The sequence below is a fragment of the Leopardus geoffroyi genome, chromosome B1 (genome assembly GCF_018350155.1).
Source record: "Leopardus geoffroyi isolate Oge1 chromosome B1, O.geoffroyi_Oge1_pat1.0, whole genome shotgun sequence".
In the NCBI taxonomy this organism is placed as follows: Eukaryota; Metazoa; Chordata; class Mammalia; order Carnivora; family Felidae; genus Leopardus; species Leopardus geoffroyi.
Window position 1 is genome coordinate 69,855,559 of NC_059327.1, and position 11,310 is coordinate 69,866,868.

At 37.7% G+C, this 11,310-nt stretch overlaps 1 long non-coding RNA gene across 1 annotated transcript; it reads left to right on the top strand.

Moving 5' to 3' along the window:
* The first annotated feature begins 6,932 nt into the window (after window positions 1-6,932).
* LOC123582897 lies at window positions 6,933-8,635 on the top strand. The gene is made up of 2 exons (XR_006704636.1): window positions 6,933-7,044; window positions 8,283-8,635. It is a non-coding gene; the product is annotated as an uncharacterized LOC123582897 (long non-coding RNA).
* Window positions 8,636-11,310: the final 2,675 nt, after the last annotated feature.

The following is an 11,310-nucleotide window of genomic DNA, read 5'->3' on the forward strand; positions in this document are numbered from 1 at the left end:
AACCAACATAGGATTGACCCTGCCTTTGATCTTCCCTGGCCCAGCTCTTTGAGACTCTACCCAATCCAATTGCATTTAACAAAATGTATTATGGCATTTTCTAAAAATGAGGCTTCTTTGTGTGGAGAATGGCAGTGGTACCCACTAAAAGAGCAAATAGCATAAAATGGATACCTTTTCTAATATTATAGATTTCTAAATTTCTCTCTCTTTCTCTTTTTTTTTTTTTTTTGAAATTGTTTTAACTACAAGATTGGTTTCCCAGCTAAATTTTGAGTCCACCATTTCACAAAGCTATTCTTGCCTGTATATCAAACATCTCTTAAATATGACACACTATTCCAAAGAGATTTATATTTATGGCATGTGGTGGGGATGGGGATGACATTAGTGGTTTCGTGGCTCTCAGGTCTAAAGATACTTTGTTCAATATTTTGACTTGCTTTTTTCTATCCTCAGAAAGAACTTTTAGACATCTCTGGCAATTAAGCCCAGTTAAAAATGTTTTCTCTTACAATAATTCCAAGAGAGTTTAGTTTATTTTGGAACTTTCCTTAGACTTCACACTATTGAATCCATAAGGTGAATTTATCTTTCAAAACCAGTTCAGTAGCAGCTGGGGAGGTGAGGACCTCATCACACGGCATTGTTTAATGCCACTGGGACTATGTGGGAAGGAGAGTCCTTTTTCTTTTTCTTGGACTTTTAAAATGTGGTCTAAGTTTCATCGAAGCCTCCCTTACAAAAACACCATTAAACCAAAATTAAGGGCTCCATACATTCCAATAATAGCTGGGTGGTTCAGAATAACATATTTGCTGGCTGAAAAGTACCTATGAATAGCTCCTGGCCCTGCTGGAAGTCTTGTTCTCCAAGCCCATTAAGTTTATGCATTAGAGCACACAGACAGTGGCAGCTGCCTGACATCTCCCATTGTGCTCAAGGACTAGAAAGTGATAAGGTTAATGAGACTTTGTATTGATGCTGAACCAGAGTAGCAGGGCTAGGGAAGCACTGCCTTACAAGTTTTCCAATGATTTTAAAGCGTTAATAGGCTCACAACTGTGTTTAAGGAGAAAGGGTCTAATTTTGATAGCAATATCACCCTTAGAGAAAGTGCTTTTTATATTCAGACAATTTTAGAAGCATTTTTAAAGGTTATTTATTTGTTCTGAGACAGAGAGAGTGCAAGTGGGGGAGGGGCAGAGAGAGAGGGAGAGAGAATCCCAAGAAGTTCCAGCGCAGAGCCCGGTGTGGGGTTCAAACCCACGAAGCCTCGAGATCATGACCTGAGCTGAAACCAAGAGTCGGACACTTAACTGGCTGAGCCACCCAGTGCCCCTATATTAAAACTTTTAATGCTATCAATCATTAACAGGGTTTTGTAAGGTTCTGGAAACAGTCTTTTTTCCAATATGGAGAGTTTGAGGAAATTCTGACCATTGGATAGAGGCATTTTTACCCCCCAGAGTTTGGGGGACAACTTTATGCAAGGTCTGTTCATTACCTGTTGTTACTGCAGAGAGATGATCCTTCCTCATTTTCTGGGATGAAGACATCCAGTCCAGCTTCAAGTTTTCTTTCACCCTGAATGACTGATGTTCAGAATGTTAGCAAGTGTTGGGTTTGGGAAGAGTGGTTGTCTCAGGTCCTCTGCTAGGAGTTTGACATTCATTATCTCATTTAGACTTCACATAAACATTTCAGTTTTGTGATTCTCAGCTCTGCCTGCATGTGCACCAAAAGCACGTTAGGTTTTGTTTTTTTTTTTTTAATTGCATACATCTGCATATTATCCTTCGGGATTCAGCAGGTCCGAGCACCTGTATATGCATTTGTGATGCTGGTATATATCTTGTGTTTATGTAGATGACAAAAGCAATGCTCGATAAAGGGATATTGAACTGCTTTAAGCCACGTTGCCAGGGGAAGAATTATAATTCCTATGAAGCCTGAATGCTTCCAAAGCCCATGTGGTTCCACCACACGATGATTCTTCCCTCTGCTACCAACTCTTTGTGATTCGGGATGAGTTCAAGGGAAGTTCAACCCGCTTTGCATCAGGGGTCTGACATTTAGAAGATATATGAATTTTAGATTATGATTGTAAATATGTGTGCAACTTTTAAAATCGCACATTTCCAAGTTGATAGCATATGCAGTCCTCCACCATCACTCTAACACTAGCAATAAGTAAGCCCAGTACCAGTTGGTGTTAATAAAAGCCTTTGTAAAGGACTCCCTGTTTCCAGGCACTCTTCTAGGTGCTTTACATGTATCAAATATTTACTCTTTATAGCCACTCTATAAGGTAGATGGTAAAATTGTCTCCATTTCACAGACGGGGCAGTGAGGTTCTCAAAGTTTAAGAAATTCATTGGAATCATGACTAGTAGTAGCAGACTTGGCATTTAAACCTAGTCCTATTCTAAAGGCCACGCTAATAACTGCCATCCCAAGGACTGGCCAACTTTCTGTAAGGGGCCAAATAGTAAATATTTTAAGTTCTGTCAGCATAGTTTCTGTCACAACTAGCTAACTCTGCCATTATACTACAAAAATATATAAATGAATGAGTGTAGCAGTGTTCCAATAGCACAATGAAGAACACAAGGTCACTAAAATTTGCCATATAATTTATATGTTTGCCAAAATATATTTGACATATAATTTATATGTTACAAAATATTATTCTTGGGGCGCCTGGGTGGCTCAGTCGGTTGAGCATCCAACTTCTGCTCAGGTCATGATCTCACAGTCTGAGTTCGAGCCCCGCGTCAGGCTCTGTGCTGACTGCTCAGAGCCTGGAGCCTGCTTCGGATTCTGTGTCTCCCTCTCTCTCTGCCCCTCCCCCACTCATGCTCTGTCTCTCTCTCTCTCTCTCTCTCTCTCTCCCTCTCTCTGTCAAAAATAAATAAACATTAAAAAATTATTATTCTTATTTTGATTTTTTTCAACTACTTAAAAAGGTAATAAGGCTTTACATACATGGTCAGCAGGCAAGATTTGACTTGTGAGCCATAGTTTGCTGATACTCCTTATTGCAATTTCTCATTATTAAATCTTGGGAGACTATTGTGTATGGAAAGGAGCACTTACCTCTTCTTTTCTTTTTTATCATTCAATTTATTAAGCTTGTAAATCATTAGGCAACTTTCCTATAAATTTATATACTACTTACATTTCTAATGAATATAAATATACGTTCATAAGTCCAGTATTCTAACCATTTAAAAGTTGTTTACCCAGCCAGTCCTGAATGTCAATAAAAATAACAATCTGATATAAGAGATCTTTTCAATACTTCAACTCTTAAGACAAATTAAATATACACAGAATAGCTCAATTATTACAAATCTTATTGTTATACTGTCACTTAAATCACTATATAGATATTGATACCTGGATTTATAGGCTTAAAAATTTGCATTTGCATTCATATCCTTGGATAGCCTAATCTTAACAGTGTACCCCAAATAATATTCTTTCAAGCCAAGATATCAGGTTCTGATTTATTAACGACTTGTTCTTGGTCTGAAAATAAGGCCTGTTTTTACCCCAAGGGGATTCAATTCCAAGTCTATACTAGTTGGTATGGCTCCCTCTTTTAGTACAAGTTCATGTGCTATCTCACAGACTTTCTAAACTGATTCTTTTTCTTTAACCTCCTCTTTTTGTTCCCTTATCCATTGAGTTTGGGCTACAGATACCTCATATAATTATTTGTTTCACCATATCTTGTTAATACCTCATTATAATTAGTAGAACCATACAGAGATTTCCCTTCTTTTTTTTTTTTTTAATTTTTTTTTTCAACGTTTATTTATTTTTGGGACAGAGAGAGACAGAGCATGAACAGAGAGACAGAGCATGAACGGGGGAGGGGCAGAGAGAAGGAGACACAGAATCGGAAACAGGCTCCAGGCTCTGAGCCGTCAGCCCAGAGCCTGACGCGGCGCTCGAACTCACGGACCGAAAGATCGTGACCTGGCTGAAGTCGGACGCTTAACCGACTGCGCCACCCAGGCGCCCCCAGAGATTTCCCTTCTAAGACAGCTGAGTCTGCACCTTCCACATCCTCTTACAGACATTCGATTGCACTACGGTCCTGCAATCCACCATTAAAACCTATTTCTAATCGATTGTTTTATATGGCCATTTCTGCTGACCACTCTTCTTGTTTATAATACAGTTCTTGGTTTTCTGGTTCAGCTGGGCTCACTCATGATTCCTTTTGTCTACCATCCCCCGTCACACAGATAACAAATAATAAATATCTTTGATCACACATATTCTTAATAAAAACAAATAAAATCCTGAGATCAGCACACTCAGATATGTCAATGAAGCAACATGAGTTTGCTCCCTGATGAGTCACAAATGGCACCAGATTGAATTGTCGCACAAAGAAAACTTTTATTTGCAACAAATAAAGAGATTACGGGGACTGGCTTCCAAAGCCAAGAATCCCTGAGACAGAGTGAATGGGTTCCTTCGGTTTAGGGTTAGAATGAGTATTTAGATAGGGATGCCTTGTCATCCTATGTAGAGGTAAGCATAAAGTTGCACCTTAAAGAAAAATGCCAGTCCTCACATTATATGTTATGTAAATGAGGCTGAGGCTCCTCCCTGGGCAGAGCTTTTAGCATAATGAAGTAAAGGTAGTTGTTGGTCCTTCCAAAGGTCACTCCATGGTACAGCTGCACGGGCGCTAGTCAGGGGCTTAGCTCAAAAGGTCTGGGTGGTCTGGGCTGGTGGCAGGTCTTGTTAGGGCAGTCACCATCACCTGAGGGATGATTTCAGTTTCATTTGCCTGAGTTACGATGTAAGCCAAAAAGAAGAGTTTAAGGAAAAATGTTAGACAAAGATTAGTGAGTACAAGCAGGCAGGAAGTAAATGTCAGGTGTTGGGGCCTAGCTGGTGACAAATTCAGTCACACATTAAAAGTAACGTAAAAACACGTATTACATTTACCCTTCTTTTGCAAACAACTGCCTTAATTTACATTTATGTAGTTTTTCCCCGTTTGGAGTTTGTTTATGAACTGAAATTTTTTTCCATTGTTAAGCGTTTCTCAGTCTAAGCCCTGTAGTTTTAAAAAATTTTTATGTTTATGTATTTATTTTGAGAGAGAGAGAGAGAGCGAGCCAGCAAGCAGGGGAGGGACAGAGAGAGAGGGAGAGAGAGAATCCCAAGCAGGCTTCACACTGACGGCATAGAGCCTGATGTGGGGCTCAAACCCATGAATCATAAGATCATGACGTGAGCATAATCAAGAGTCAGATGCTTAATGGACTGAGCCACCCGGGCACCCCTCAGTCTGAGCACTATTGACATTTGAAATTGTAAAATTTTTTGTGGGGAGCTATTCTGTGCATTGTGGGTGTTTAGGAATACCCCTGTCTTTACTCATCAGAAGCCAGTTCCACGTCCCCTAGTGGTAACAGCCAAAAAGTCTTCAGTCAATTAAAATGTCTCTCGTGGGGCAAATTGTCGCTGGGTAAGAACCCTTGTAATTAACTATAATTTTTTTTTGATCCTCAATATATCAGAATATAACAAATAGTGGCCCTTTTATTTGGCTCCATTGTTCTTTTACCACCATCGCGGGCAGTTTTGAAACTACACCCACTTTAAGGAAACAAGAAGATTTTCTATCTTCATAATTCCTTCCCCTACTTCTTTAGGGAGTCTCAGATCTGAGTGTTAAAGTATGCATCACCTTTTGGGAGTTAATAGGTTGAATCCTATTCAGCAATGCCATTTGGATGATGGCTAAGGTAAAAAATAAATTGAAAGTCATAACTCCATAAAGATGTTTAAAAAACAGTATTTTTTTTCAGATTCTCCCCATTTTAAGATTATAATGCAAGCAATATAGCCATAGTTATGATTCCATATTACTTGCCATATTCATATATCCATATTTTTTTCTTTCATATTATTGGTATAAGGGTAGAATGTCAATTTTATAAAACATATTCTGACAGATTTAAAGTTATATTATTGTCAGATTCAAAGTTAGGGGTGGATTCAGACTTGCTTGATAAACTGTGGGTCCTTTAAAGAAGTCAGAGAGAGGATAAGACTCCTGAGTTTACAAACACTAGGAGACAAACAGGATTCTGGGCAGAAGGGGGAAGAGTGAATAATAAGGCCTGTGTTGTAGAGGACCTGATGGCTCCTCATTTGAGAACATGAGGTAGAGTTTAGCCATAGTCCCTGAATCTATGTCTTTCAAACACCCAATTCCCCAAATGCTTGTGAGAGTCTTCATTTTGAGGAGATAGTTGTGTTATAGAAGATGGATTGGGTCATTAGGATCTCAGCAGCTCCATTTTGGTAACTCCTAAATAGTTTGGAGAAGCAGAACAAATTTATCTTAAGGCCCAAGAAGGAGAAATTTATTGGAATTTAGCGTTTCAAATGAGATCTATACATGGCAGCTACATTTCCTGGAAGCCCAGGAATCACAGGCAGGGAAGAAAAGCCCCACACGTTCACATTCAGACACCAGCTATGATTATAGATGTTAAGACCCTCCTTTCCTTCAGAAACTACTGCAGGAAATAACAGGAATATCCATCAAAGGAAAACCAGGAGGTTTTGTGGGGCTCAAACCCATGAATCATAAGATCATGATGTGAGCATAATCAAGAGTCAGATCTTAATGGACTGAGCCACCCAGGCACCCCTCAGTATAAGCACTATTGACATTTGAAATTGTAAAATTTTTTGTGGGGAGCTATTCTGTGCATTGTGGGTGTTTAGGAATACCCCTGTCTTTACTCATCAGAAGCCAGTTCCACGTCCCCTAGTGGTAACAGCCAAAAAGTCTTCAGTCAATTAAAATGTGGTCACTGAGGAGGTGGCTAAGAACAATGGAATCCGAAGCACTCTTAAAGAGACCTATGTACCATACGCTGAGGAATCTTCAATTCATATTCCACTTGTTGGAGTGTTTTCATCATTATGACATCATTTGATTCTCTCTACTAACTCAAGAAACAGGAAAGAATACATAATGTTACTCCTATTTTACAGGTAAGGACATAAGCCAGACAGTTAGCTTTCTTTAGATAATACAGCTTGTAAATTATATATCTTGAGTGAAAATCTAGGTTTTGTTGATGCTTATGGTAGTGTTTGTCCCCATTATTTAAATGTTTTATGATCTTGGAGAAGTTACTTTGCAACTCTATGCCTCAATTCCTGTTTGGTATTACAGGCATTATAATAATAGCTATAAACCCTAGATGGTGAAAAAATCAAATGAAATTTTATGTGTGTGTGTGTGTGTGTGTGTGTGTGTGTGTGTGTGTTTGAGTGAGTGTATGATGCTTAACTTAGCACAGTGCCTATCTTGCAATCAGTTAGCAATAATCATCATAGTAAGACCACATAATAAAGAAACAGATTCATTTAGAGCACACAGAAAAATGAGTCTTTGCTAAAGCTGTGTATCCTAATGATAGCTAACATTTATTGTTTAAAATATGCCAGGGATTTTCAAGAGCTTTATAATAGTCAATTAGGTCTTTTCATTGGTAGAACAAACTTTGAAATTAGGATTATTTTAATAGCCACAGTACAGTTGATGAAATGAGATAGGGAGTGGCTCATCTGACGTAGCTTGCCCAAGATTAGTGGTGAGGCTGGAAGTCAAACCCAGGTGAGCTAGTCAAAGCTCACGAACTTGACTTGTTTGGTATGAACATGTATACACCATTTTCTACTAAAGTATACATCTTAAGACAATTAGATAAATAATCATATTTGTTTATATTTTGATCTATGGACTGTAGTTATAACAGTTATTTATGTATACTTTAGAGGCATAAATCTTGAAAAATTCATGGACCAGAATGATATTCAATACTTCCTCTTAGCTTCAAATCAATTATTAGTACTTACTTATAATGTTTCCTCATCCTAGTCAATGATACCTTTAACATATGGCGATATATGTAAGACTATTACACCTTTTCATTATATCATACCTGGTCAAATTCTAGGACTACACTTCTTAGGTATCCAACATTGTAATCTAGGTGTTTTTCCACATTCATCAATATTTTTATAAGCTAAAGTCATGTTTAAATTGACAGCAGGAACACATTGGATTAGAAAATTTAATCACCAAAGGGCAGTTAAAATTTAAGGGCTAATTATAGAGAATATTTTTTTTAAATGTGTGATTATATAGAGTGATGATTAAAATAATTATTCCATATGGTGCCCATGGAAATAGGCTCCATTGTTTTTTGTCTCTTTCTTTTTAGAACTAGCTGTTGAAATACATGTTTGCTTTTCCCCAATCATAAGAATTGCTGAACACTCTAAAAGCACCAGGCCTGAGGCCAAGGTCCACTTCGTCTTGGTACAGGAAGAGCTGCATTCCATCTGTTCTGGCCTCGAGGAAGCTTGCACAAATCTATCTTCCCTTTGCGTGTCTTATGAAACTCCATGACCCTTTATGAAATCTAATAGAGGAATTCCATTTCCACCGGTAGAGGAGTGTCCATCAATAGCTTGCTGATCAATGGCTTTCCCCTGAAGGAAGCAGAGAGAAACAGCCAGATGAGAAAATGGACATACGGCATATAGGTTCTGAAAACAGTCCAATTATGCCACATCTTGTGTACTTTGTTTTAAATGATGGTGGTGATGATAAGAAAAGGGGGTAAAAGGAGGTACAGAGATATGTTTAAGCTGATTATTTAATTTATATTGCTTATTCAATGGGAATGTTTAAGACTCTGTTTTTGAGTGATGCTCAATTTGATTTAGAAGCATTAGGTCACATATAAACCTTGAAAATAGCCTACGAGTTGTTACTCCTGAAGATTTAAAATTAAATATGAATGACGCATGGTAATAAGGTCAGTTAATCTATGGCAAAGGAGGCAAAACTATCTAATGGGAATAAAGGTGATCTCTTCAACAAATGGTGTTAGGAAAACTGGATAGCTACATGGAAAAAATAAAAACTGGACCACTTTCTTCCACACAAATATAAACTGAAAATGGATTTAAGATCTAAATCTGAGACCTGAAACCATAAACATAGGCAGTAATCTCTTCGACATTAGCTGCAGAAATGTTTTTCTAGATATGTCTCCTTTGGCAAGGGAAACAAAAGTGAAATTAAACTATTAGGACTACACCAAAATAAAAAGGTTTTGCACTGTGAAAGAATAAATAATAAATAAATAAATAAATAAATAAATAAATAAAATAAACAAACAAATAAAACAAAAAGCCCACCAAATGGGAGAAGATATTTGTAAGTAATGTGTCTGATAAGAGGTTAATATCCAACATATACAAAGAACTTATACAACTCAACACCAAAACGAAAACAAAAACAAAAACAAAAACAAATAACCCAATTAAAAATGGGCAGAAGACATGAACAGACAGTTTTTTTCCAAAAGAAGACATACAGATTGCTAACAGACACATAAAAAGATGTTCAACATCACTTATTAGCAGGGAAATGCAAATTTGAACTACAGTGAGGTATCACTTCACAGCTGTCAGAATGACTAAAATCAAAACATAAGAAAGGACGAGTGATGGTGAAGATGTGGAGACAAAGGAACCCTCATGCACTGTTAGTAGGAATACAAAATGGTACAGCCACCATGTAAAATAATGGAAAATAGTATGGAGGTTCCTCAAAAAATTAAAAATAGAATTACCATATGATCCTGTAATTCTACTGCCAGGTATTTACCCTAAGAAAACAAAACACTAATTCAAAAAAATGTATGCACCCCTATATTTATCACAGCATTTTTTACAATAGCCAAGATATGGAGACAACCCTGGTGTCCATCGATAGATGAACACATAAAGAAGGTATGGTATATATACATATACATATACATATACATATACATATACATATACATGTATATGTATATGTATATATACAATGGGATATTATGCAGCCATAGAAAAGAATGAGATCTTGCTATCTGCAACAACATGGATGGATCTAGACGGTATAAAGCTAAGTATAATAAGTCAGTCAGAGAAAGACAAATACCATATGATTTCACTCATGTGTGGAATTTAAGAAAACAAAAGAATATAAAAAGAGATGAACTAAAAACCAGATTATTAAATACAGAGAATAAACTGGTGGTTGACAGAGGAAGGAGGGGGATGGGTGAAATAGGTGAGGGGGATTAAAGGTACACTTATCACGATGAGCACTGAGTAATGTACAAACTTGTTGAATCATTATATTGTACACCTGAAACCAACAGGACACTGAATGTTAATTATATTTGAATTAAAATAAATAAATAAAAATTAAAAAAAAATAAACTTACATATGAATGTTGCCTTCATGCCTGGCAACCCAGCAAACAGCATGTGCTTAGAACATAATGAGCAGTATCAACTCATTTTATTGGGAAAAGCAATGTTCTTTCTGTAAATTTAACTCATAGTCCAGATATAAGATTCCATGAGTCTAGGGGCACCTGGGTGGATCAGCCGGTTAAGCATCTGATTTCGGCAGGTCATGATCTTGTGGTTTGTGAGTTCGAGCCCTGCACTGGGCTGTGCTGACAGTTCAGAGCCTGGAGCCTGCTTCAGATTCTGTGTCCCTCTCTCTCTGCCCCGCCCCGGCTTGCACTGTGTCTATCTCTCCCAAAAATAAATAAAACATTTAAAAAAAAATCCCATGAGTCTAAAATTGGCTGACAGAGACACTTTTTTTAAACCACATTCTCTGTCTGAAACCACTTCTGTATGGGGTGGCCATGGCAAAGCTCGATTCAGTGACAGGGCAGTATGCATCGCTGAATGGCTCCTTTTCTGAATTTTCACCAGTGAGGGAAGCTCGTTCTACTCTGCTTTGCATTTATCTATCACATCTAGATACCCTATTCTACTACCCCACTCCTCCCCCAAGAGAAGGGCATCTCTAGACCAAAGAGAATTATTTTCTGTCTATAAAGAATGTACAATGAGGTAGAAATACAAAATGCAGGTGGTATTTTACTAGGGCATTTGGAAAAATCTGTTAACTATGTTGACTTTTATCAGAGTCCTGTGAGCCTGGAAAACAGTGAAGGGGAAGAAATCCTCCACATTTGGGGGTTCTGGAGTACAGCTTAACTGCAAGAAACACTCTTCTCTAGATAACTTGGGTAAGACTCATGCATGCCCTTTGTTTACCTATGACATGACCAGACATAGACTCTCCAGATTCCTATTCTCTGCCTCATAAATGATTTGATGAATTGTTATCCCCACCGATCCTTTGGAACCAAATGCTTCTTAACCAAATTT